We start from the raw sequence: 6,606 nt of genomic DNA, 5'->3' as shown, positions 1-6,606 counted from the left end.
ATATTATTGCACAGATGTGAGAAAAGCTGAGGATGGGAATGGAACGTCTGAATGAAGATTTCATGATGCTGATGATGTAAATGAGGCTGATCTGTTACCCATTCCACAATCCCTCTTTATTTCTGTGCATGTTTCTCGATGCTGTTTCAACCAAATTGAAAAAGAATCACAAATCCTCCTCTGGAGCCTCAGGTGTCCATTAATAAAAGGCATGGTGGCCAAGTGGTAAGGCGTCAGTCTCGGAAACTGAAGATCACGGGTTCAATCCCGTCCGTGCCTTATGATTAGATTCTCACTTTAAATGTGATGTTTCCAGAAAAGATGTGCGTTGCATTTGTGTCGGCCATCTGGAAATCAGTGTCATGTTACACTTTATTCTGGACACTGTGAAGAACATGAGAAGCAGCCACATGGTTCCTCGAGCCTTCTCTGCCATTGACAGAGTGAAAATAACGGAGGTCCAAGTACTGAACCTTTTTACTGTGCATTTGCTTGATATTTAACAGAGCTATTCTATTAAGGGCGGCACAGTGGCGCAGTGGTTAGCACCGCAGCCTCACAGCTCCAAGGACCCGGGTTCGATTCCAGGTACTGCCTGTGTGGAGTTTGCAAATTCTCCCTGTGTCTGCGTGGGTTTTCTCCGTGTGCTCCGGTTTCCTCCCACAAGCCAAAAGACTTGTAGGTTGATAGGTAAATTGGCCATTATAAATTGTCACTTATGTAGGTAGGTGGTTGGGAAATATAGGGACAGGTGGGGATGTTTGGTAGCAATGTAGGATTAGTATAAATGGGTGGTTGATGTTCGGCACAGACTCGGTGGGCCGAAGGGCCTGTTTCAGTGCTGTATCTCTAATCGAATCTAATATAATATAATCCCACATCCCGCACTCCTGTCCTTTCCCCCATTGCCCTGTTAGATTTTCCATGTCAGGTATATATCCAATTCCATTCAGAGTTAACATTGAATCTGCTTCCACTGACCTTTCAGGATTGCATTCCAGACCAGAACAACACACTGCGGAAAAAACAATCTCCTCATCACAACTCGAATTCTTTTGTCAATTACTTTAAATGTTTTTCCTCTGGTTGCTGACCCTTCTGTCACTGGCAACACTTTCTCCTTCTTTACTCGATCAAAACTCTTCAGGATTTGCATTTCCTGCTGCCTTTGCTGATATAACAAAGCTGAGCACACATCACCAAAAGGAATATGATTGGCTCTGAATCACATTTATCCTTCCTGTCAATCTGATGTGGATCTTGTATTTTCCCGGAACCAAACAATCTGAGCAGCAAGTGTGGGTTCCAGTGATTCCCACCGCTCTGAGAGAGAGAGGATGTGATAATGAGCCAGATAGAAGAAAGGAGTGAGATAGAGAGTAAAATAGCCCTGGTCTGTTTCTACTAACCCCCGGCCCCTACTTAAAATGGCATCATTTTCTCCTGCCTCTCCACATTCTAATCCATTGATTAATGCAATCCTTTCATCTGAAACATAGAACATAGAACAGTACAGCACAGTACAGGCCCGTCGGCCCACGATGTTGTGCCGAACCTTTAACCTACTCTCAGATCAAACTACCTACATACCCTTCATTCTACTATCATCCATGTACCTATCCAAGAGTCGCTTAAATGTCCCTAATGTATCTGCTTCTACTACCACCGCTGGCAGTGCATTCCACGCACCCACCACTCTCTGTGTAAAGAACCTACCTCTGACATCTCCCCGAAACCTTCCTCCATCACCTTAAAATTATGTCCCCTGGTGATAGCCCTTTCTGCCCTGGGAAAAAGTCTCTGGCTATCCACTCTATCTATGCCTCTCATCATCTTGTACCCCTCTATCAAGTCACCTCTCATCCTTCTTCGTTCCAATGCGAAAAGCCCTAGCACCCTCAACCTTTCTTCGTAAAACATACCCTCCAGTCCAGGCAGCATCCTGGTAAATCTCCTCTGCACCTTCTCTAAAGCTTCCACATCCTTCCTAGAATGAGGCGACCAGAACTGAACACAATATTCCAAGTGTGGTCGAACCAGGGCTTTATAGAGCTGCAGCATAACCTCGCAGCTCTTAAACTCAATCCCCCTGTTAATGAAAGCCAACACACCATATGCCTTCTTAACAACCCTATCAACTTGGGTGGCACCTTTGAGCGATCTATGGACATGGACCCCAAGATCCCTCTGTTCCTCCACACTACCAAGCATCCTGTCTTTAAGCCTGTATTCTGCATTCAAATTCGACCTTCCAAAATGAATCACTTCACACTTTTCCAGGTTGAACTCCATCTGTCCCTTTAATTCCTGTTTCCTAATCCATTGATGTTTCACAATGTACTGAACTGTCCCAATCCATTGATATAACTCAGTCTATAGAATTTCTCAATCCACTGATATTTTCCAGTCCATTGACTATCCCAATCCATTAATGGTTCCTGACCATTGACATTCCCAATCCATTTATATTACCTGTGATTTCAAAGCAACTGTGGAATACAAATAGTATCAGTATTATCAGATACATCGAGATGAGGTGCAATAGCCAAGTGGACAGATGTCAGGTTATAAAGAAAAAAGCACTGGCTCGATATTTGTCCAGTCTATCACTGGATCTGAACTCTCAACCTCCTGTTTTTCTGTGGGTCTGCTGACTTGTAGATGTGAAGAACCATTGGATGTTTCTCAATCCTCTGACTTTTCTCATTCTTGTGCCATATTTGTTCCTTTGGGTTCACCAGTGAAGAAAATTATTCCCTATTACATTTGGTGAAGACTTTAATAGCCTCACATCCTTGTGTCTCACCATCTCAGGTCAAACTCCCTACAGAAACTTTAAACATTTAACTATTCTGCTGGAAACATTTTCAAGGGCGCAGCCATTCCTTCATTACGCTTCCTTCTTTGACATGTGATTGACAAATATGTGTGTAATGGAGAGAGAGAGAGTGAAAAAAAGAGAGATAGTGCGATAGAAAGTTAGAGGACCAGCTAAAGACAGATAGAGAGAGAGAGGCAGAGAGAGGTAAAGCGATAGACAGAGAGAGAGAGAGAAAGAGAGAGAAGGAGAGAGAGTCATTGAGAAATGGAGTCACTACAGTACAGGAACTCATTTTGCCCATCAAGCCCATGTAAATCAATCCATTCAGTCCCATTCCCCCGCTCTATCCCCATCGCCCTGTAAGTTATCTAAACCTGTCATATTTATTATAATCTTGTACATGTCTATCAAATCTCCCCTCAATCTCCTTTGCTCCAAGGAGAACAACCCCAGCTTCTCCAACCTAACCTTTCAGCTAAAATCCCTCATGTCTGGAACCATTCTGATAAATCTTCTCCACCCTCTCAAGGACACTCACATCCCTCCAAACGTGTGTTGACTAGAACTGGATGCAATTCTCTGGTTGTGGCCCAACTAGAGATTTATACAGGTTCGGCATAACTTCCCTACTTTTGTACTCAGTACCTCACTTTATGAAGCCCAAGATCCCATATGCTTTGCTAACTATTTTCTCAATGTGTCCTGCCACCGTCAAAGAACTATGCATATGAATCCCCAGGATTTTATTCCTAAAAATATGCTTTCTTCATATAAATCTGTAAAAAATGCATTATACAACAGTTCAAAACAGCACCAAGTTGACATTCCAAAAAGTGCAAAGGAAATCAGTTTTCTTCATTACAGGAGTGAGTTGCCTCACAACCCTTCCACTCCATTTTACCTGACATGGACATTTTACAGCAAACCCATATCTGGTGTATACAGCACGAGGGGTTTCCAATGGGTCCAGCTGCCCAGTGCACTATGGCGGGGGGACCTTACACAGTGGTCTTTCCCCATTGAGCCTTTGCAGTGGCTACCCCAAGCTTTAGTGCGTCCCTCAGCACGTAGTCCTGGACCTTGGAATGTGCCAGTCTGCAAAACTCGGTCGTGGACAACTCTTTGCGCTGCAAGACCAGCAAGTTTCGGGCAGACCAAAGAGTGTCTATCACCAAATTGATGGTCCTCCAGCAGCAGTTAATGTTTATCTCGGTGTGCATCCCTGGGAGCAGCCCGTAGAGCACAGACTCCTGTGTTACAGAGGTGCTTGGGATGAACCTCGACAAAAACCACTGCATCTCTTTCCACACCTGCTTTGCAAAGACACATTCCAGAAGGAGGTGGGCAACTGTCTCTTCCCCACCGCAGCCACCTCGAGGGCCGCGTGTGGAGGCGGCGAGACTTCGGGCATGCAGGAAGGATCTGACAGGAAGGGCTCTTCTTACCACCAGCCAAGCTACATCTTGGTGCTTGTTTGAAAGTTCTGGTGATGAGGCATTCTGCCAAATGACTTTGGCAGTCTGCTCGGGGAACCATCCGACCGGATCCACCATCTCCTTTTCCCGTAGGGCCTTGAGGACATTCCGTGCAGACCACTGCCTGATGGATTGGTGGTCAAAGGTGTTTTCCCGCAGAAACATTCCCACGAAGGATAGCTGGTACGGTATGGTCCAACTGGATGAAGCGATCCGCGGCAATGTGACCAGACCCATCCTTCGCAAAACCTCAGCACATAGTGACACTTGGTGTTTGTGTTCTGGGGCTCCACACACAGCTTGGTGCAGCTGCACACGAAGGTGGTCATCAGGATGAGTGCGACGTTGGGTACATTTTTCCCGCCCTTGTCCAGAGGTTTGAACATCGTCTCCCACCCGCCCTGGTCCATTTTAGATCTCTAGATAATGCAGTTGAAGTCACCGCCTAGGATGACCGGCCTGGACGTCGCCAGCAGCAGTGGGAGCTGCTGGAAGACGGTCAGCCGCTCGCTGCGTTGTACCGGGGCGTACACGTTGATCAACCGGAGCGGAGCGTTGTTGTACATCACGTCTGCTACGAGGAGGCGGCCGCCCACCACCTCCTTAACTTCGGAGATGGTGAAGTTACCTCCCCGCAGCAGAATACCCAGGCCGGAGGAACGGCAGTCATTACCCCCCGACCAGATCGATGGCCTGTGGGACCACCATCGCGACCACTGCCTGTAGGTGCTGAGGTGTGGTATTCCACACTCCTGCAGAAACAGTAGGTCAGCTTTGACCTTGGCAAGGTAATCCAAGGTTGAAACACATCGCGTAGTAGATTTAATGCTACGCACATTAATGGAAGCAATTCTTACACCCATTTTTTACTAAAAATTAGTTGTTGCTTCCCATACTATTTGTCCTCGCCGCCTTGATGAAGGGTCACTGACCCGAAACGTTAACTCTGCTTCTCTTTCCACAGATGCTGCCAGACCTGCTGAGTGGTTCCAGCATTTATTGTTTTTATTTCAGGTTTCCAGTATCCGCAGTATTTTGCTTTTATCTCGCTGTCTCTTGCTGGTTTGCTCAGTACCTTTCTCTGTCTGTTCATTTCTGGATCCAGATAATATCTTCCTGGTTTTCTGTGTGTCTTTCTCTGCCTGCCTCATTGTCGGTGCTGTTACTCTGTGTCCTTGTGTCATTGGGCAGTGAGGGTGAGTCCGTCAGCACGTGTGTTGCTGATTCCGGGATTCTTGAGAAATCCGACTCCAATCCTATTTTTATAAAAACATTGGGGAATGAACATATTTCACTAACGGGCAGCTGAACTTGAAAACAGTAGTCAGCAGAGTGCTGCAGGGGAAGCGTGTTGGGCCCATAACACAGCGGTCGATGGATCGAAACCATTCTCTGCGATTTATGTTTGGTAACAATACAAACAGTACACTTTCAAAACATCAAGTATTTTACCCATAATAACAAGATGCTTCCAAAGGCTCTCTATTGCAATCAGCTTCTTCTTTTCAGTGAACACATCAATCAGTAACAAATCACTTTTGCTCACACGAACACAAGCTGCAAACACGGACCAGCCGAGTCTCTCCCACTTTGTCAACCCCTTCCTGCAGAGCCTCCTCTCCACCACCAGATGGTGATGTTGGAGACAATAAAACCAGGACAAATGGTCACAGTGAGGAGACGGTCAGTAACAGAAAATAAAACAAAAACAGGGAAAACCTTTACACAACAACAGGGTACATCTTTACACAACAGAAAACATATTTACACAACAGGAAATACCTTTAGATAACAGGGAGAACACAATCATACAAATGCCTTGTTTCTCCATTTCAGTCTCGTTGCCTCTCTCTCTGTCCCTCACTTTTGCTTCCTCACAGTCTATTCTTGGTTTTCTGTGTGTTTTTCTCTCTATCCTGTTGTCGATGGTGTTAGTCAGCGTCCTTGTAACATTGTGTAGCCAGGCTGAGCCTCCCAACACCTGTGTTGCTGTAATAAAAACAGAAAATGCTGGAAATGCTCAGTAGGTCTGGCAGCATCTGTGCAGAGAGAAACAGTTAACAGTTCAGGTCTGTTTCCTTAACTCACATTAACTTTGTTCTCTCTCCACAGATGCTGCCAGACCTGCTGATTATTTCAAGCATTTTCTGTTTATGTTTCAGATTTCCAGCATCTGCAGTATTTTGCTTTTGTACGTGTGTTGCTGTGTCTGGGACTGTTTGAGTGCAATGCTATTGCTTTTTCAACAGCGTTGAAACAAACATTTATCTCGTTAACACACAGCACGAATACACAGCTGGATATAAACAG

The 6,606-nt window shown here is 45.5% G+C and overlaps 1 non-coding gene across 1 annotated transcript; it reads left to right on the top strand.

Moving 5' to 3' along the window:
• The first annotated feature begins 208 nt into the window (after positions 1-208).
• On the top strand, positions 209-279 carry trnap-cgg (transfer RNA proline (anticodon CGG)). The gene has a single exon. It is a non-coding gene; the product is annotated as a tRNA-Pro (tRNA).
• Positions 280-6,606: the final 6,327 nt, after the last annotated feature.

The sequence above is a fragment of the Heterodontus francisci genome, unplaced genomic scaffold (assembly GCF_036365525.1).
Source record: "Heterodontus francisci isolate sHetFra1 unplaced genomic scaffold, sHetFra1.hap1 HAP1_SCAFFOLD_43, whole genome shotgun sequence".
NCBI lineage: Eukaryota > Metazoa > Chordata > Chondrichthyes > Heterodontiformes > Heterodontidae > Heterodontus > Heterodontus francisci.
This window is presented reverse-complemented; position numbering and strand designations above follow the sequence as displayed.